The sequence below is a fragment of the Lissotriton helveticus genome, chromosome 8, assembly GCF_964261635.1.
Source record: "Lissotriton helveticus chromosome 8, aLisHel1.1, whole genome shotgun sequence".
Lineage (NCBI taxonomy): Eukaryota > Metazoa > Chordata > Amphibia > Caudata > Salamandridae > Lissotriton > Lissotriton helveticus.
In genome coordinates, this window is record NC_136069.1 from 1,707,606,751 (window position 1) to 1,707,628,747 (window position 21,997).

A 21,997-nucleotide genomic window follows, 5' to 3' on the forward strand; every position below is an offset into this window, starting at 1 on the left:
ATAGTGAAATTGGCTGACCTCACCACTAAGGAGTTTGCCACCTCAAGGAGAGCTTCGATGAATTTAGAAGCAGGTCCGGGGGGGGCGATAGATGTAGAGGCCTGAGAGGGCAAAATGAGGGCTCGTAGTGATCTTAAATCGAGCACTTTCGCATCCCGGAATATCTTCCTTGGTGAAAGAGCAAATACATTGCTTTTTATGGATGACTGCGATACCTCCACCTCTCGCGTCTCTATTCAGGGTCTTCATTAAGTAGTTCTCTGGTAGGGTGAGGTTCGGTATGGTAGTCATATCCTCACGTAGCCAGGTTTCACCTAGAAAAAGAATGTCAGGATTCTCGTCAAGAAGGAGGGTGTTTACCTCTAGATGATGTTTAACGAGGGACCTAACGTTGAGTTGGAGGACGGTGAGAGGGGTAAGTTTGGGCGAGCCTAGTCTCTGCCCAGAGTGACAGGGGCTAGGTGTAGAAAAGTGACAGGACTTACATTGAAGGCCTGTGTGACCGAGGTTGCCTGATGTCTCCTCACAGGTCCGTCCAGAGTTCAGGGCGATAAGGAGTTCTCTATCATAATGATGGAGTTCCCGAGGAGCTCGGCCAGGGGGACAGGCGAGAGGCGAAGTCTTGGCGATGACGGGCGTAGACGGGCTTGCCTTAGGCGCGCCTTCGGGGCGCAAACGGCGCGTCCGGTAAATGCACATATTATAGAAGGGGGGACGAGGGCGGGGGGCGTGGCCTCGAAGTGGGCGTGGCCTGGCGGGTCGCCGACAATGGCGGCAAGAAGTGTTTGTTCCCTCGAGTCCGCGGCAGCGCTAAATCCGCTGCGCGGTGAATTAGGGTCAAGCTTTGTTCCTAAGTAGTGCCAGGAAAAGAGTAGTAAGGTGAGTTTAAAAACACAACAAGTATTAGAGACTCTCAAATTGTAAAATATGTGCAAGTCGCTCTCCCGGCTTCCGCCTCAGGAGAGAAAGTGGTTCTGGCTCGGGCGCTCACAATCAGCGTCTTTATACTATCTGGTCGGGGGGCGTGGCCTCGAAGTGGGCGTGGCCTGGCGGGTCGCCGACAATGGCGGCAAGAAGTGTTTGTTCCCTCGAGTCCGCGGCAGCGCTAAATCCGCTGCGCGTTGAATTAGGGTCAAGCTTTGTTCCTAAGTAGTGCCAGGAAAAGAGTAGTAAGGTGAGTTTAAAAACACAACAAGTATTAGAGACTCTCAAATTGTAAAATATGTGCAAGTCGCTCTCCCGGCTTCCGCCTCAGGAGAGAAAGTGGTTCTGGCTCGGGCGCTCGCAACCAGCATCTTTATACTATCTGGGCGGGGGGGGCGTGGCCTCGAAGTGGGCGTGGCCTGGCGGGTCGCCGACAATGGCAGCAAGAAGTGTTTGTTGCTTTAATGCATAATGGACTCTTTCAATTGTAAATAATGTTGAGATTTTATGGGGTTGCAGGACTGTGGTGATATACTCCTCCAAAAATAGTTCAGGTGACTGCCCTCTGGTAATCCTATGAAGTGCAGATTGTTTCTATTGATGCTGGATGGAGAGGAGATGTTTTTGGCTGCACAAGCGGACAGGTGGTCCTGGATGCTGACACCATCACACCCCTCCCATGGCCAAAGTCCATGGGAGGGTGTCAAAAATGAGGAAACCCTCTCACATTAGCAATGAGAGTAGAAGTGCGGCTGGTGCCAGTGGGTGGCATTTAAGTTGGGATTGTGTGCAAATGCCATGCCTTTGCCAGTGGGTACTGCATGTTTTCAAATGCAGAATAATGGGTATTGTATGTAGATGTCCCTGGGTGAAACTGCTGTGTCCTCATCGGGGAGTGAAAGTGCATTTCAAGGTCACTGCAACTCTCAGTTGGTGCCTGTAGCAGTTGGTGCATGTGGCTATTGGTGCATGTGGCAGTTGGTGCATGTGGCAGTTGGTGCATGTGACTATTGGTGCATGTGGCTGTTGGTGCATGTGTCTCTTGGTGCATGTGACTATTGGTGCATGTGGCTATTAGTACACGTGGCTGCTCGTACATGTGGCAGGTGGTGCACGTGGCTGTTCGTACATGTGGCTATTGGTGCATGTGGCTGTTGGTGCATGTGGCTGTTGGTGCATGTGGCAGTTGGTGCATGTGGCTGTTGGTGCATGTGTTTGTTGGTGCATGTGACTGTTGGTGCATGTGGCTATTGGTGCATCTGTTAGTTGGCCTATCATTTGTCGTGCAAGGTCGCAAAGGCAGATTTTATAAAGAAAAACATTTTGGAGGCACAAAATAATCCTAGAATACTTTTTAAAGTAATAAAGGATTTAGCTGGTGCAGCACATCAACCGGAACCCCCTATATCGTCCATGACACAATGCAATCTCCTTGCAAACTATTTTAATGAGAAAATCTCTAATATTTACTCTGATTTTAGGTGATCGGAGGACTTAAATCCGATCTCAACCTTGGCCCCAACTCCTAGCGGATCCAATGAACTGGGTGATCCATCTAGGAACTTGCTTACTGATTGGAATCCATTAGATTCCAACTCTTTTATGGAGATTCTAAACGGCATTAAATCCGGATCACCTAATAACCCCATGCCAGCTCACATAATAAAACAAATTGACCCAAGTATCCTAAATGAAATTAGAAAGCTTCTAAATGCATCATTGGGTGAAGCAGTGGTACCAGAGACATGGAAACACGCTATGGTTGTACCACTGCTCAAAAAAGCGAATGGGTATCCAGAGATCGTTTCGAATTTTCGCCCTGTTTCACTCCTTCCAATATTTTCCAAAATCATGGAAAAACACGTGAACAGACAACTAGCGGAATTTGTTAATACCAACAGGCTATTACACCCATCAGTTGGGTTTCAGAGCGGGATACTCCACCGAATCCACATTATTAGGAGTGACTGAAACTATCCGTCAAGCACTGGATAGGGGTGGCACGGTGGCACTCATTTTATTAGATCTGAGTGCTGCTTTCAACACCATTTCCCATGAAACATTGATTCAGACTCTTGAAGGGATAGGGGTGAGAAGTACAGCTCTGAAATGGTTAGAACATTTTCTGTCTAATAGATCATTCCTGTTTTTTTCCAAAAATAACACCTCCAATATTATGACTTCCCCTTATGGAGTGCCTCGGGGGTCGATTTTAAGCCTGCTGCTTTTTAATATCTATATAAGTCCGTTAGCAAAAATAGCAGAAGGAGCTGGCCTTACAATATTTTCTTATGCGGATGATACGCAGCTGGTTTTCTCACTATCGGCAGCAGACATGTCGGAAACTTCTCCCCTTCTCAGTGAGCTGCAAAGAATGGCGAAATGGATGCACGCCAAGAAATTGAAGCTGAATGGTGAGAAAACTGAGTTGCTTATCTTTGGAGAACAAAAGGAGCTCTGGGGACCGGCACACTGGCCTACGGAAATGGGTCCTACCCCAATACCGGTTCAATCTGCTCGCAATCTGGGTGTTGTAATTGACGATAAACTGTCTATGCGACTACAAGCGGCCAAAACGGCATCTATCTGCTTTGCCATTTTAAAATGGCAGAGGAAAATTCTTTGGCAGCTTCCTGAAGGGGCACAAAAGACAGTATTCCAGGCTCTTATTGGCACTAAATTAGATTATGAAAATATCCTTTATCTAGGTACCAACAAAGAGATCACAGGTCGGTTGCAGGTCGTCCAAAATGCGGCAGCCAGGGTACTTCTATGCCTCCCTAAGCGGGCGCATATCTCTGATCATCTACACAACTTACATTGGCTTAAGATGGGCAATCAATCTAAATTTAAAGCAATGTGTTTTATGTTCAGGATAAACACGGGGGAATCCCCAGACTACTTATGTAAGCTGGTTCGAAAATACATCCCCTCCCGTAACCTTCATTCATTAAATCAGGCAAGATTCGTTGTCCCTAGATTTGAACGTGCGTGAATGGGCGGCCGCTCCTTCGCTTACCTGGCTCCAACTCTGTGGAACTCGCTCCCGTTGCAATTGCGACTGGAACCTAAGGCCTGGCTATTTAACCAATAATGTTGTATAGACTTGATCTCCTCATGGTGGAGTATGAATCCAAGGTGCCGGGAAACCCTCAGGGTAGCTGTTGCGCCATACAAGTTCAATAAATAAATAAATATGTGGCTGTTGGTGCATGTGTCAGTTGGTGCATCTGGCTGTTGGTGCATGTGTTAGTTGGTGCATGTAGCTGTTGGTGCTTGTGGCTGTCGGTGCAGGTGGCAGTTAGTGCATCTGGCTGTTGGTGCATGTGTTAGTTGGTGCATGTAGCTGTTGGTGCTTGTGGCTGTTGGTGCATGTGGCAGTTAGTGACTGTGACTGTTGGTACATGTGGGCTATTGGTGCGTGTGTCTGTTGGTGCATGTGTCAGTTAATGTATGTGGCTGTTGGTGCATGTGGCTGTTGGTGCATGCAGCTGTTGGTGCATGTGGCTGTTGGAGCATGTGGCTGAAGGTGCTTGTGGCTGTTGGAGCATGTGGCTGTTGGTGCATGTGGCTGTTGCTGCATGTGCAGTGTATGTTTGTTGGCACAAGTACATCTATAGTGCTGTTACCAGTGGTTACAGATGGAGGTGTTGTTGTGGGTCTTAGGTTAGATTCTTTTGGGATTCTCTTAACAACCTCCCCTCTCATACATGAGGTCAATAATCCCTCTTGGAAGCTTCCAGTGCGTCTTTGTAAAATAGTAAGCATCAGGGCTCAAACTATTGCTCAGCAGCTTTCTGCCAGCATTGTGAATATTGAGGTGACAGCATCAAGGTCTCAATTCCAACTCGTGCCTCTTTCTTTCAATATCAGTGACTCCTGGACTCTCACTCTGCCTTTTGCATTACCTTGGTCCTGGCTTTTGTCTCCTGTTGTCACTGTTTTTCCATTTCTCTCTTCCTCTTACTTTTCCCCTTTTGTGTTTTTCTCTCTCTTGTGTGAAAGTATGATGAGGCAAATAAGAGCTGGTCCCTACAAATGAGTGCAGGTAGGACCCACCTGCTCAAAATAGGCACTGACATCTTCTAATTATCCTCCTTAAAATACGGCCCTTAGCTTCATTTCAGCTTCTAATTGGGTGCGTGTGAGAGTATTACACAGTTTTCTGATAGAAAGCTGGAAGATGATCCAAGAAACTTCTTACTCAACTTTGTGGACCCATTGTGGTGCCTCTGTCAATGATGGCCCAGAACACGTAGAAGGCCCAAAATAATCTGGAAAGCAGTCAGGACCTGCTTCAACACTATAATGATCAGATACTTACCCTGAAAGACTTATTGACTCACAGGTCAGTGAGATACCCCAGCGAACCAGTCTGAGGGAGCCCAATGATGGCCACCCTGCAGGTGGGTGTAGAGAGTGACCAGAGTGAACCAATCTAATGGAGACCATTACAGGCCTTTGTAAAGGTAGGTGGAGTGTGTGAAGCTCAGTACACTGTCCAAAGGAGGCCATTGAGGACCTCAGTGAAGGTGAGCGGAGTGTGTGAACCTCAGTGATCCAACCCAAGGGAGGCCATTGAGGACCTCAGTGAAGGTGAACGGAGTGTGTGAACCTCAGTAAACCAACCCAGGGGAGGCCTTTGAGGACCGCAGTGAAGGTGAGCGAAGTCTGTGAACCTCATTAAACAACCCAAGGGAGGCCATGGAGGACCACAGTGAAGGTGAGCGGTGTGTGTGAACCTCAGTAAACAACCCAAGGGAGGCCATTGAAGACCTCAGTGAAGGTGAGCAGCGTGTGTGAACCTCAGTAAACCAACCCAGGGGAGGCCATTGAGGACCGCAGTGAAGGTGAGCGGAGTCTGTGAACCTCATTAAACAACCCAAGGGAGGCCATGGAGGACCACAGTGAAGGTGAGCGGTGTGTGTGAACCTCAGTAAACAACCCAAGGGAGGCCATTGAAGACCTCAGTGAAGGTGAGCGGCGTGTGTGAACCTCAGTAAACCAACCCAGGGGAGGCCATTGAGGAACTCAGTGAAGGTGAGCGGAGTGTGTGAACCTCAGTAAACAACCCAAGGGAGGCCATGGAGGACCTCAGTGAAGGTGAGTGGAGTGTGTGAACCCCAGTGAACCAACCCAAGGGAGTCCATTGAGGACCTCTGTGTAGGTGAGCGGAGTGTGTGAACCTCAGTGAACAAGCCAAAGGCATGCCATTGCAGGCCTCCATGAAGGTGAGTGTAGTGTGTGAACCTAAGTTGACTGGACTAAGGGAGGCCATTGAGGACCTCAGTGAAGGTGAGCGGAGTGTGTGAACCTCGGTGAACCAATCAAAGGGAGGCCATGGAGGTCCTCAGTGAAGGTGAGCGGAGTGTGTGAACCTCAGTGAACCAACCCAAGGGAGGCCATTGAGGACCTCAGTGAAGGTGAGTGGAGTGTGTGAACCTCAGTAAACCAACCCAAAGGAGACCATTGAAGACCTCAGTGAAGGTGAGCGGAGTGTGTGAACCTCAATAAACCAACCCAAGGGAGGCCATTGAGGACCTTAGTGAAGGTGAGCGGTGTGTGTGAACCTCAGTGAACCTACCCAATGGAGGCTATTGGGGACCTCGGTAAAGGTGGGCATAGTGTGTGAACCTCAGTGAACCAATGCAAGGGAGGCCATGGAGGACCTCGGTGAAGGTGAGCGGAGTGTGTGAACTTCAGTAAACCAACCCAAGGGAGGCCATTCAGGACCTCAGTGAAGGTGAGCGGAGTGTGTGAACCTCAGTAAACCATCCCAGGGGAGGCCATTGAGGACCGCAGTGAAGGTGAGCGGAGTGTGTGAACCTCAGTAAACAACCCAAGGGAGGCCATGGAGGTCCTCAGTGAAGGTGAGCGGAGTGTGTGAACCTCAGTGAACCAACCCAGGGGAGGCCATTGAGGACCGCAGTGAAGGTGAGCGGAGTGTGTGTACCTCAGTTAACAACCCAAGGGAGGCCATGGAGGACCTCAGTGAAGGTGAGCGGAGTGTGTGAACCCCAGTGAACCTACCCAAGGGAGGCTATTGGGGACCTCGGTGAAGGTGGGCATAGTGTGTGAACCTAAGTGAACAAACGCAAGGGAGGCCATTGAGGACCTCAGTGAAGGTGAGCGGAGTGTGTGAATCTCAGTGAACCAACGCAAGGGAGGCCATGGAGGAGCTCAGTGAAGGTGAGTGGAGTGTGTGAACCTCAGTAAACCAACCCAATGGGGGACCATTAAATACCTCGGTGAAGGTGAGCGGAGTGTGTGAACCTCAGTAAACCAACCCAAGGGAGGCCATGGAGGACCTCGACGAAGGTGAGCGGAGTGTGTGAACCTCAGTAAACCAACCCAAGGAAGACCATTGAAGACCTCAGTGAAGGTGAGCGGAGTGTGTGAACCTCAGTAAACCAACCCAGGGGAGGCCATTGAGGACCGCAGTGAAGGTGAGCGGAGTGTGTGAACCTCAGTAAACCAACCCAAGGAAGGCCATGGAGGACCTCAGTGAAGGTGAGCGGAGTGTGTGAATCTCAGTGAACCAACGCAAGGGAGGCCATGGAGGAGCTCAGTGAAGGTGAGTGGAGTGTGTGAACCTCAGTAAACCAACCCAATGGGGGACCATTAAATACCTCGGTGAAGGTGAGCGGAGTGTGTGAACCTCAGTAAACCAACCCAAGGGAGGCCATGGAGGACCTCGACGAAGGTGAGCGGAGTGTGTGAACCTCAGTAAACCAACCCAAGGAAGACCATTGAAGACCTCAGTGAAGGTGAGCGGAGTGTGTGAACCTCAGTAAACCAACCCAGGGGAGGCCATTGAGGACCGCAGTGAAGGTGAGCGGAGTGTGTGAACCTCAGTAAACCAACCCAAGGGAGACCATTGAAGACCTCAGTTAAGGTGAGCGGAGTGTGTGAACCTGAGTAAACCAACCCAAGGGAGGCCTTTGAGGACCTCAGTGAAGGTGAGCTGTGTGTGTGAACCTCAGTGAACCTACCCAAGGGAGGCTATTGAGGACCACGGTGAAGGTGGGCATAGTGTGTGAACCTCAGTGAACCAACGCAAGGGAGGCCATTGAGGACCTCAGTGAAGGTGAGTGGAGTGTGTGAACCTCAGTAAACCAACCCAAGGGAGACCATTGAAGACCTCAGTGAAGGTGAGCGGAGTGTGTGAACCTCAGTGAACCAACGCAAGGGAGGCCATGGAGGATCTCAGTGAAGGTGAGCGGAGTGTGTGAACCCCAGTGAAACTACCCAAGGGAGGCCATTGAGGACCTCTGTGTAGGTGAGCGGAGTGTGTGAACCTCATTGAACAAGCCAAAGGCATGCCATTGCAGGCCTCCATGAAGGTGAGTGTAGTGTGTGAACCTAAGTTGACTGGACTAAGGGAGGACATTGCAGGCCTCCATGAAGGTGAGTGGGGTGTGTAAACCTAAGTTGACTGGACTAAGGGAGGACATTGCGGGCCTCCATGAAGGTGAGTGGAGTGTGTAAGCCTAAGTCGACTGGACTAAGGGAGGACATTGCGGGCCTCCATGAAGGTGAGTGGAGTGTGTAAACCTAAGTTGACTGGACTAAGGGAGGACATTGCGGGCCTCCATTAAGGTGAGTGGAGTGTGTAAACCTAAGTTGACTGGACTAAGGGAGGACATTGCGGGCCTCCATGAAGGTGAGTGGAGTGTTTGAACCTCCGTGTACCAGCCCATGGGAGGCCATTGTGGGCCTCCGTTAAGGTGGGTGGGGTGCTGGAACCCCAGTGAACCCACCCATAGGAAGCTATTGCAGGCCTCTGTGATGGGGAGTTGAGTGTGTGAACCTCAGTGACTATGACATATGACAGAGCAGATTTTTTTTGCAGAACGAATAACCATGGTTGCGCCTTTATTTTTTAGATATCCGCTTACTTAACCATTAAGGTAGCTCTGCTTATCCTCTAGCACTCTGTGGTTAGAATTTGACTCATGTATTGTTGGCTCAGCATTTCAACCTTCATAGAATGCTTTAAAAATGGGTCATGTAATTTGTTTAAGTGCTGTGCATAAAGCACCATGTGAAACTGAGCAATACATTGCTTTAGTGTTCAAGTCTGCGTGCGACTGATCTCACGGCCACTCTTGTTTTTGGTAACAGGTCCCCGCTTTGACGTCTGTCCTCCGGATGTGCAATGTATGTCACAAGGTCCAATGCTCTCACCATTACTTGATCATGAGTGCTCCTACCGCTTTGACTGCCACCTGAACCAGATGTGCTGCCCAAACAACTGTGTGCGCAGTTGCATCAGCAAATGGCCAGGTAGGTCATTGTATGACATCACCAAAATGTTATGGAAATTGGAGCGATACAAGATAAGAAGCTCCTGGACTCAGCTCTGTTGAGCAGGAGGGACCGTATACTGGCTGAGTTCTTGTCCTTGGAACCTAAACTTCAAGGCTCCAATCTTAACTCTAGAAATTGACCTAAACAACAAGCATTTATTATTAAAAAAAGCATGTTCCTTCTGTATGTAAGAATGTTAAGAACATGTAGTGTAACACAGCTATATATAATGCAATTAATGGCCATCTTCTCCAGTTGCCTCCCAACCGCCCACTGGTGTATGAAGCTCTGTTACTCCCCGATAGCTTTAACCTATAATGACTCATTACTAACAAAATATGTTCTCTTTTTGACTAATCAATTGAAAGCAACACATGTCATGGAATGCTTGACAAAGCACCACTCCTGCAATCCCAAATAAAATATTACCATAGCACAGCCTGGCCACCACTAGGATGGGTTCTCTGGAACCATAGTTTAGGGGTTCAATTCGGGAGGATCTAGAATGATAGAGGCAGCCTGAGGGGCCATCATTAAAACATCTCCTGGTTGGAACACCGCGTCCCTTCACTAGGAGAGGGCACTCCCACAAATAGGGGTACCACAAGGGGGGCCACAAAGTTCCTTTCTGCCACCTATGATCATGAGCTGTTGTGTTCATGTTGATCATGAGACTGATACTACGCGTCCAGTCCTGCACCTACACCACCATGCAGAAATGTTGGCCCACTGACATCTACAACACCATCAAGACTGATGTAAATCTGAGTCAACTGTGTGACTGTGGAAGTGGAGAACTCCTAGAGCCAGGCTCAACATAAACATTGAACAGACTGCGGGAGAGCGGGGAGGTCTGTGGGCCACCACAGCTCAGACTCCTGTTTGTGGACTCTGACTGAATATCATCACCATTCACAGAACAGATATAGGCCTCCTCCTAGGTACCTATTGTGCCAATTGGAGCCTTTTAGCACTGATGCCCCAGGGTCAGTCCCAGTGTTGGACCCCAAACTGAACACCAGGTGCACCCATTAGCGGCTTATCTCCAGAGCAGCACAGTGAGGAAATGCAAGGCTTCTCCGGGGGGTGGTGTTAAGTAGGGGCTCATGGGCTTATTTACAAGCCCCTTGCTCCACTGGTGCGTTACTTTTAATATGGGAAACGTGATGCACCGGCGGCGCCAGGGGGTTGTAAATAAACACCTCAGATTTAATATTTTGGATGCAGCATGCATGTGCATAGGGGAAGCCAGAACCCGATGCTGCAGGGCGGCCTCATCAGGCAATCACTCCAAATACTACCCGTAATTAGGTTGAAGCGCTTGAGTTGGCTGTATCGGAATTGATGGGAAGCTTGCAGGTTTAATTCTTGCTGCACCCTCTCAAGAGTCAGTATGCCCTGTGGACCCCATTGTGCCCTAATTGTGATACGCCCTGGAGATCCCATTGTTGGAAGCCCTACAGCCTAGTTAGATCCAACAGGATAACTGAGTCCCAGAGTGGTGTATCTAGCATGGTTATCCTACTAAACCAATGTCCTATTCCATAGTTTCAGAACCATTGCCATGGGGTAGGCCTGCAGTTCCAATGGATTCCTCCATATATACTCCTAGGCATTCTTGTGGTGACATATTCCTGTCTGCCTGCACGGACAGGTACTGTACCTCATGAAATGCCCAATTGTTTATTATCGGTAGGTGCTCTGGCCAGTTCACAAAGGGGATTTCATCGTGGAGACCCCATTCATCCTGCCTCTTGCAATCGGGGAAGTGTGGAGCAATTGAACAAATGCATAATATAACTATTAAGTATGGCCACTCAATAGAATCAAATGCCTTTTGGGCGCCTCATGCTAGCAGAAGTGCTGGTTCATGGATGGTGTGTAGTTGGGCTAGGGCACACAGAACTCTTCTGAAGTTCTTCTGAGGTTATGTTGTGTAACCCTATGAGGCACAAAGCCCGATTGATCTGGGTCAATCAGCCAATCTACGACCTGATATAAACGGTTGACCAGCACATTGGCTCGTACCATGGTCTGACATTTAAGCAGAGATATGGATACGCCTGTACAAGAATGTTCTTCAGGGACTTACCTTGCTCGCTGATAAAAATACTGTCGGACATCCTCAGGCCTGTCAATTGTATCTCTTCTCTACGCACCTTGTGAAACATATGCAAGAACAGGACCCCAATCTTCCCCCAAAGATTTGAAACATTCTGGCGGCAACTTGTTAAGTACAGGAAACCTCTCGCTATGCAGTTGTGTAATGGCTCAGGTATCTCTTTTGCATCAAGTTCTCTTGTTAACTCAAGCCTCTTCTCATGTTAGCTCAATCATGGGGGCCTCAAACGAACAGCGACATCTGAATCTATATAAACCCTGTAAATACACAGCAACTCCATGTGCAAGCTCTGTAGCAGATTACATCTGTCTACACTCCTCTGTCAGTCTTTTGGAGCCACTTTTGGCCTTCGCCAATTTTTGCTAACCAGTCAACCAGCTTGCCTGATTTGTTACCACCATCATATAATTTGTGTTGTGAGCCCACAACCTTCAGCTGTCTTCCTGTATTCCTCTCTAGTAATCTCTATCTAGTGCATCGCATCTTCCCTCTGGTCTTGTGTGTAACCCAGAACCAGTTCTGGTTTCTTCCCTTGCTGACCGGCAGGTGTAGCGATGACTTGCCCATTTGTGAGCTTCCCAGAGCATAGTGTGTATTAAGTTAGTAGTAAGATAGTAGTAAGTTTAGGATTGAGTCTTAAATTCATTCTGTGAATCGGCCCATAAGTATTTCCAGAGAAGGCGTAATGAGGAGAATTTTTTTTATTTGTTTTAGTTTTTCATCCTTCTATGTGTGCTGCATTGCACTGTATCTTGTAAATTCAGTGCACCCCTACCCTTTCGATTTGTCGTACGGCGGTGGAGCAAAAAGTCTTTCCTACACCAATTCATTAACAAGGTGATGCACGGTGATGCAAGGTGATGTACGGCGATGCAAGGTGATGCACTGTGATGCAAGGCAATGCACGGCGATGCAAGGTGATGTGCGGCGATGCAAGGTGATGCACTGTGATGCAAGGCAATGCTCGGCGATGCAAGGTGATGTACGGCGATGCAAGGCAATGCACGGAGATGCAAGGTGATGTACGGCGCTGCAAGGCAATTCACGGCGATGCAAGGCGATGCACAGTGATGCAAGGAGATGCATGGCGATGCAAGACACTGCAAGGTGATGCACATCGATGCTAGGAGATGCACGGCAATGCGAGGCATTGTACGGCAATGCAAGGCAATGCATGGCGATGCAAGACACTGCAAGGCGATGCACAGCGATGCAAGGAGATGCACGGCGATGCGAGGCATTGTACGGCAATGCAAGTCAATGCATGGCGATGCAAGACACTGCAAGGCGATGCACGGCGATGCACGGCGATGCAAGGCGATGCACTGCAATGCAAGGTGATGCACAGCGATGCAAGGAGATGCATGGCGATGCAAGGAGATGCACGGTGATGCAAGGAGATGCACGGCGATGCAAGGAGATGCACGGCGATGCGAGGCAGTGTACGGCAATGCAAGGCAATGCATGGCGATGCAAGACACTGCAAGGCGATGCACGGCGATGCAAGGCGATGCACAGCAATGCAAGGAGATGCACAGCGATGCGAGGCATTGTACGGCAACGCAAGGCAATGCATGGTGATGCAAGACACTGCAAGGCGATGCACAGCGATGCAAGGCGATGCACAGCGATGCAAGGAGATGCACGGCGATGCAAGGAGATGTACGGTGATGCGAGGAGATGCACGGCGATGCAAGGAGATGCACAGCGATGCAAGGCATTGTACGGCAATGCAAGGCAATGCATGGCGATGCAAGACACTGCAAGGCGATGCACGGCGATGCAAGGCAATGCACAGCGATGCAAGGAGATGCACGGCGATGCAAGGAGATGCACGGCAAGGCGAGGAGATGCACGGCGATGCAAGGAGATGCACGGCGATGCGAGGCATTGTACGGCAATGCAAGGCAATGCATGGCGATGCAAGACACTGCAAGGCAATGCACGGCAATGCAAGGCGATGCACTGCGATGCAAGGAGATGCACGGTGATGCAAGGCATTGTACGGCAATGCAAGGCTATGCATGGTGATGCAAGACACTGCTAGGCGATGCACGGTGATGCAAAGCTTCAGGGAGATTTACTAAGACATGCAAAGCCACCTTGCATGGAATAACGCATGGTAACGCTAATCGCTGCCTTGCCTTAGTTTTCTTTGGAAATGTGTTTCCTGGGTGAACTGTGAGTGTTACCAAGCATCCACCAGTGGATTTTGGCACAATACTAGATTTCCTAAGTGTAGTAAACCCGGAATTGCATCAAAATGCTACACCATCTCAACAGAGGCCTGATGAGGAGAAATATGCGTATTTCTTCTTGTCATTTCCTCTTTCTATGTGTGCAGCATTCTGCAGCACACGAACGAGGGGGTAAATGTCTCAGAAGATTGTTTTTGTGAAGGAAGTTGGACCTTTATACACAACAATGACCCTGCCTGTAAAGACAGGCACCATGGCACAAGGGTGCCTGCTTTGACGCTAGGAAGGCTCAGTGCACCATGCAGTGAGAGAGGGTAAACAGCCATGACAACACGGGCTTTACCCCGCGCTGCCATCACAACGGGAGGGCGCTTTGGTAAAGGAATAGTTTTATTTTCTATTCCAACACCTTCCCTACTGTTACGGGAACTGGAGTTGGAAAAGAAAATTAAACTATTCCACAATCCAGCGCCTACAGCGCAAGTCGTTGTAACGACTTGCGTTGTAATGGATGCGTTGTAATGGCAACGCGGGGTAAAGCCCGCGTTGTCATGACACACATCTGTGAGAGAGCAGGAGTGCGCTGTATCTTAGTAAAGATGGCACATTCCTGCTCTCTCCCATTGACGCAGCGCAGCACGCTGTCTTGCTGTGTTGCATTGCGTCCAAGGTTAGTAAATCTGGCCCTTCATCTCTGAAATGCATGTCCTTTGCTTCCCGTGGGGTAAGGCAGCAGGCTGTATCTGATGAGGGATTCACAAGGTTGGATACATTCTTGCCGAAGTCCCGCTAAAATGGATCTGTTGATCAGGAGAAGCTCCAAGAGGGGCAAGCTTGTTTCCTCAGTACAACGAAGGTGCGCCTTGGCTGGATCAGCTCAGATGGTTGGACCCGGTCCTTCGGCAGCTGGAAGCTGGAACTTTCTTAGGGCCAGATGTAGGTAAATACTATTTACCTATTTTTAAATATCAAATTATACCGATTTGGTATTTAAGAATAGGTAAATAGTATTTAGGTAATTTTTCGGAAAATTTTACCGAATCTGTAAAATTCAGTATTTATCGAATCGGTATTTACCGATTCGATAATTGCCATTCATTCCTATGGGCCTGGAAGCCCATAGGAATGAATGTCAATTACCGAATCGGTAAATACCGATTCGGTAAAAGTGGGAAACATAGAAGGGTGGCAGGGTGTTACTTTGACACGCTGTTGCACCCCTCAATTGTGTATGGGTGCACATGTTGCAGACATACATGCCCTAAGGGCATGTATGTCTACAACATGTGCACCCATACACAATTGCATGTTGCATGCCCTAAGGGCATGTATGTCTACAACATGGCACTGAAGCAATTTGCATAAAATAGCTTTTTTTTCCCGTTATTTACCACAAACTTATAGTTGGTGGTAAATAACTAATCCTAACATGGGATAAGCATTCATTTAAGTGCTCTCTACATTAGGAATTCGGTAATTTACTGAATCGGTATTTAAGAAATCGGTAATTTACCGATTCCTTAAATTACCGATTCGGTAAGTTACAGAATCCTTATTTTCGGCCCCTACATCAGAAAAGCCTATTAACGGTCGGTAACGGCCGAAATTCGTTAATTTCGGCCGTTACCGACCGGTAATAGCCTTCCTACATCTGGCCCTAAGTCCCTTAAACTTTGGAGAGGTAAATCCCTTTTTCCTCGGCTCTTCACCAAGGGCTCCAAGACTTGAATGTGTTGCTATTATGACTTTGGGGTTCGATCCAGCCCAGGCTTTGAGCAGTTCCAGTGCGGATTTTTATGAGACTTGCCAACTGGGAATCATGGAAGTAGTGTATTTTTTAGCTTTGGATGTTAGTGTGGTTACAGAGGAGGTCAACCCCCTGACACTTGGAGTCCTCTTCTTTGTCCAGGGTACAAGAGACATCCGATCCAGTCCTTCAGAGCAAGCTGGGTCCAGTCCTCTTCGGATCTACCTCAAGTCCAAAAAGTGTTCTGAGTAGGGTTTTTTGAGGTGCCACCTTTAGGGTTTCATTACCCAGTGGGTGGGGTGATTCCTGGTTTCTCCCTATTTTATTTTTATTTATTTTGAAGCTTATAAAGCGCTCAGCTACCCCCAACGGGAGTGTCCCGGCGCTACAGACATGCGACAACCAGAGAAGATCAGAGAGGGCTAAATAAGAGAGAAGAGCCAGGTCTTAAGTTTCCTCCGAAACAGAGGCTCTGATGTTAGAAATCTAAGTTCCAGCGGAAGTTGGTTCCAGAGGTTGGAGGTGGCCACCGCAAAGGCCCTGCCACCCGTACGTGCAAGACGGAATAGTGGGGCAAACATTAGGCGAAGATGATTAGATCTAAGGTCCCCAGTAACTTGTGTCATCTTGAGTCTATGCCTCAGGTAAGCGGGTCCCTACCCAACTGAGTGGACGTTCCCTGTGGTAAGCCTATCCACATTTCCAGCAGTTTCCTTTTGCCCTACTGTAAATAAATAACCCCCCAGTGCAACTCACGCCTAAAATTCAATATTGCCTAACTTGTCTAAGCCACTGTGTCTCAAATTAGGAGAGCAAGTTCTGTGTCCCGGCGTTCCCATTGAAACATTGTGTGATCTTGGATACTGGTCATGTTCTATTTTATTTCACATCTGCCCGTAGCTTTTACTGTCTGTGAGGGGTCTGTCGAAGTTACAGTGAGCCCAACCAATGGCATCCGTTTGGCCTCCCTGAAAAATGTATTTGTCCAAAACCACCCAGGAATGGGCTGTGTAGTATAGGGTACTTTTCATTCTTTACGATGATCCATTTCTCCTCCAGTTTTCTATATTTTCATGACCCCTTTCTCCACTTTTTACATTTAAGAGCGCACATTTAATGTTACACAGCGCCACTCTTTGTAACAGGCAGTGCTTAATTAGAGCCAGTGATGCCCAGTGCTCGGCACCAGCACTTAATTCTCAACACTGGCACTTAAGATAACTGCCAGCTGGTGGCGCTGTTTGTGTAATTCAGAGATGACCAGAACAACAGTTGTTTATTAATTCAATATGCATTTAAAATGACTAATTCCTGCTGCCATAGACATTCTTATAGCTTTGGGGGCCTCAAGCCGTCTACATTTTCACACTTGTAGAGTTTGCTGGTAGTAGATGTGTTTGTGCTGCATATGGCTGTGTCTGAACTGGGGTGGCAAAGTAGGCTAAAGAATGATGATGGATTCAACCCAGATTTGTGACTGGGTGTGAGTGTCTGAAAAGTTTCAGCGCTCCGTCCATCATCTCCTTGTGTTTACTAAATAATATGCCCTCAGATCTCTCAGTAACCCCGTAGACTCCACCAGTCTCTACCCCTACTCCCCCCGCCCTCCACAGCATACCATCTCATTTGAGGTCGAGGTGAAGGATCAGGGGTTCAGGATGGAGGCTGTACTCAACCCTTTTAGGGTCAAACAGAGAGGTTGCCTGCAGAGAGGTGACCCACAAAGTGTTTGGCCATTGCCTGGTCTTCTGGGCTGGGCACCCTAGGAGAAGAGGGTAACGAGGCAGAGCGCTGCACTCATCTCTTCCCTCAAACCTAACTGAGAAATTGAAGATTTTGGACAACAACGGGGGTCTAGCAATGCTCAATCCCTTCCTCTCGAACCGCACCACCTTCAATTGAGATCTCCCTCCACTTGCCCACTTGAGCGCCCACCTTCAGAAAATACCTCAAAGCTCTTCCCTGCGATGGACACCTGGGCTGGTTCCTGTGGTCCTCACCTGCTTTTCTATTTACGTTCTGTCTCCATTTGTTGAGGTACCCTCAATGTGAGTCTTTTGTTTTGTTCCAGTTGTAAAGCACTCTGATGCCCACGGGCCATGTTGGCACTTTATAAATTCAATAAATTAATAAAGACACCGCGCTTGTTATTTCAAGGTGAGCCTGGGATTGGCATGCAGCGTAGAAAGGGTGGTGATAACAGCGGATGAGGATGTGATGTGCACAGAACCATGCTTTAATGACACTGCAGCGGCTCTTTGAGTTAGAAGCAGCAAGTGTGTTCCTTCCAATAGATGAACACAATATTTATTTTGACTTCAGCTTCCAAAACTAACACTACAGCTTCGTATTTAAGCCGTAAAGCAAACTACACCTTCTCCCATCCAAACTCTTGCAAGTGTTGCAGAGTTTACTCACACTGACGTGTCCTAGCCCCACACCCCTGGAGGCGAGCCTGTACCCCTACCCTTAGTCTACCCTCCCTTCTCATTGGACTGTCATGAAAGATTGAATGAATGGTCATTTGTAAAGCACAGACTTTGCCCAAAGGCGTCAAGTCGCTAGGGATAGAAAAACAGCAGTCAAGAAGTAAGGAGTGATCATCAAGAAGCAGACCTGTTTCCTCCTTCTGGAAAGGGCGGCTATGTTTCTTCTCTGGGTGTTTCCAGTCAATATTGACAGTTCCAATCTCTCTTATACACCAAGCAAATTGCTGTTTTAGCTGATGTGAGGTGACCTTAGACATAGCTGCTTGGTTGTGGAAGTCTGTCTTTATTCCTTGAAGATTTGTAGTTCCTTCTTTATGGTTGCTTTATCCAGAGACTCTTTTGTTTTGTATCCTGCACCCAAGTCCTGTTACCTGTATCTTATCATTCTATGTTTCTCTTCTCAGGTATTCCTCCCTTTCATCCACCACCCCCAGACGGTAAAATTGTGATACCTCCTGATGCATGAGCCTCACTAGACCCACCGGATCTGATGTCTGATGCCTGAGAATGGATGTCTGACGCTCCACCGCCAACCATTCGCCATTGATCCACCATCCCTTTTTAGGTCAACCGCAGAAGAGCAGGACACGTTGCAGCATTAAAATCAGGGATCATGGTCCAGTGTTCTGATAACCTCCTGCTGAAGTCACTGTGTTGTTGTTTATTGGAAATGTGCCATGAATCTTCACATCATTGTTGTGAGGAGTTTGCTCAAAGAGCGTGTGGACCTGAAGTCCTCAATGCTACTTATCTTCAGAGTAATAAGTTACAGCAATAAAGTTGATGACATGAATATGTGTTACGCGTGCCGTCTTCTTCAACGCAGGTCCTCATGAGATGCACCAGTATTACTAATATGTCATTAAAGTTGTCCAATGAAGTTAACCATCGTGGACCTCACTCCTCCAGAACTGCCTCCACCACACCACCTCTTCCACCTCAGACTATCCATTGCACTTGTCCACCCCTCACATGTCCAGACCTTGACTCTCACACACAGAAAAATATTCTGGAAACAGCCCCTTGAGAGCATGCACAGGCCTACAAAAGCTGTAACTCCCATGTACAGACCAGAGGGGGTCCAGCCCCATGCATCCTTCAACAAAACACCCAGGGTACCATCAACACTACAACATCTGCACACAAAAACAGAACCAGGCCTCAGGCTCAACACACTGATCCGTGCCTACTGGAAATCTGCTTCTCAAAGGACTTCCCATGCACCATCTGCGACTCAGGTCCCCCAACACAGTATAGTGCTACAGAAGTAGCAGAAGAAGGAGGCGGCGCTGCTTGTGCCCACAGGAGAGTGCTGCCGCAAAAACCTTCACTACCTCTCACCCTAGCTGACATAGATCGTGCCTGCTCCACTATCATTATACACAAAACACTCACTTAGAACCCTACCCTTGTAGACACAGAGACTGAATCACTCCCTACCTACAATCCAATCAGCCACTTACTGCCCGCGTTTGTAGATTCACTCATTCACCAGGTCTCCAACATCATTGATCACCCAGACTCCACAATCCTGGGGAAATTAGCTTATGACTCGACACCTCAAACAAGCCCTCAAGTTTCTCCTTCAGGGCATGCATCTGAGATAAGCAATTAATGGCTTCATAAACGTAGACGACACACACTTGCGGCATATTTATTAACACCTTAAGCGTGGCGCAGATTCCTGCGCTGTGCTGAATGTTCTAATGAGCCTACCAGCTCATGACGGAACGGTTCCGTCATGAGCACAGCTCAACTGACGCTCATGACGGAACCGTTCCGTCATGAGCATCGAAGGGGTTAAAGAGTTGTACCACCCTTGTGCCAAGCAACGGAGCTCAAGAGCAACACGACTCTCAAGGTAGATTGATCAAGCCACACAAAGCCACCTTGCATGGCCCTGCGTGGTTTGATATATCTAGAGTACCGCAACGCAGCGTAAATCGCTGCTTTGCATTATTCTTCCCCAGAGAGGCATTCAATGGGTGTAGTTTCGGCATTCGCACGCATCCAGCTGTGGACTTTGGTGTATTCCCAGATTTACCATTACTGGCAGACCTAGAGATGCGTCACAATGCTATGCCTCCCCAGGTGAGGCGTAACGAGGGGAAATATTTTTATTTCTCCTCATTCCTTCCTCTTCTGCAGCACACATAGCAAGAGGAAAATGCCTCCTAGGATTGTTCCTGCTTACAACACACCCTGGTGTCATGGTATCTGATTTGGCGCTAGGCAGTACATTGTGCGCCAGCACAGGGAAATTCCATGAATGCAGTGTTTTTACGATAAATACAGCGCGTTCCTCCATTTACTGATCAGGCAGCGCTGCAAGATTTTTCATAAATATGGCCCCGGGGTAGTCAGTCCCACAAATGAACATATCTTTCTGTGCAGGTGCCCCCTGGTCAGCCCTCTCTGTTGCACAACCTTTCAAGCCACTGGCATGTCACAACAGAACAACACCTGCAATCAGCTTCTTCTGCCAGCCTAGCCTCCTCCCACTGAAGGATGACTCCAGAGGTAACTCCCAGAGAATCACCTGCAGCAGGTGAACTGAAGCACCTGCTGAGAGGGGCCTCACTGAGCCTCAACACTGCTCCCAGAAGAGCAGACCGGATGAACCTGCCTGTGCCTCACAGGCATGACTCAACAGAGTCACACCCTACCCTAGAAATGGAAATCTGTCCAATGAGAAGCTATCATACAAACCCTAAAGAAGACACCACACAGAGGAAGCGCGCAATGCCAAACACACACAGTGACACCGATCGACGCCCCCCGCACAAGCACAGACGTCGTCACAGCAGTCCTTCCAGTCCAAATCAGAACAGGTAATTACCACTCCCAGATGAACTGTGAATAATTAGTGAAGCATTTCACTAACACTTTCCTGTAGGTGAAATGCATTACATTGTGAAACACCATCAGCCTCCCACAAGCGTGACCCCCCGCCACAGAACACTGGCTTCTTTATGGGAGTGTGGCATTGAACAGCTGAGCAGCGGAGCAAGGAACCTTGCTTTGCTGCCCTAGACCAAAGTGAAAGAACAGGAACACGCTCTATTTAAGCAATACGGTGCATTCTTGTCCTTTCCTCAGTACTGGCGCCGATCCGGCAGCTGTAGTGGGCACCGGGTGTTATTCCCTGGTGGGCTGCAAGGGTGAGGGCCTTTTTCTTAAAGGAGGCCAGTTTTTAAATGTTCGCCCCCCGTAACAAAAGCGGCAGCGGTGAGACGAAAATGGTGCTTCCAACCAGCACCACCCCGGAGGCTGGTCGAGCTGTTCGACAGGGCTGGTTTTGGTTTCGAGTCCGGCCGTGCACCTTTAAACCATGGTGCAAGGGTGACGCCATTGCAGGCAGGATTGTTTTTGTGCAAAATAATCCTAGAGGTGTTTTCCTCTTCCTGGGCGTTGTAAAATGCAACACAGATAGAAAGAGGAAAAAACTAGGAGAAATATTCATATTTCTCCTCATTATTCCTCACCTCGTGACGCGTACGGATTCGGCACTTCCCCAGGTTTACGTCACTTTGTAAATCTGGGGCAGAGTCAAATTCTATGGGTGCTGTGCGGGAAAACCAACCACAGTGCCCATGGAACGCCTTCCTGGAGCAGAGTAAAGCGACACAGCCATGAAGGAAGGCTTTGCGTAGCTCCATAAATCGAAATAAGAGCCTGCATCACGCATGTACCACTTTACTTGGTGCAAAAGTAACTCAGGGCTCTCATAAATAAGTCCAGGAGTTTCTTATCCTTCCATACCAACCTGCCCTTAGTGTCTCAATTCAACACCTAGCAACTGCTAGCAGAGGCCCACCAGACTGTAACCCTCTCCAGCTATCCTGAAAGATGCTCTCTCCTTTTTTAAACATTCAGACTCTTCTGTAACCTCAAAACACACCCTTACCCCAAGTAGAAATAGGTCCACCACATCTAACGCATTATTGCATTAGCAGTGTGTTCTCGTTCTCCCTGTCTGTGTATTGCTGTCTCGTCATTACAGAATATTTTTGCAGAAAATCAGTCAACTCTCTGGTTTATGAATTTCCTCTTATTTAACCAGCTGTGTACCACTGTCTGACCTTATGTATGACGTTTCTGGTCAATATGTCCTGGACCACACCCCTATATAAAGAACTACCTATATAAATAAACAATCACTGTCATATCAGACCGGTATACTAGAAGGAGAAATCAAACTTGCTCA

General features: G+C 48.4%; 1 long non-coding RNA gene across 1 annotated transcript in view; it reads left to right on the forward strand.

Moving 5' to 3' along the window:
• Positions 1-18,583, forward strand: part of LOC144772163 (uncharacterized) — a 30,631-nt gene extending 12,048 nt beyond the window's left edge. Inside the window, exons 2-3 of the long non-coding RNA XR_013599676.1 lie at positions 9,049-9,210; positions 18,195-18,583. This is a non-coding gene — a long non-coding RNA (uncharacterized LOC144772163). The remainder of the gene's footprint in view (positions 1-9,048; positions 9,211-18,194) is intronic.
• Positions 18,584-21,997: the final 3,414 nt, after the last annotated feature.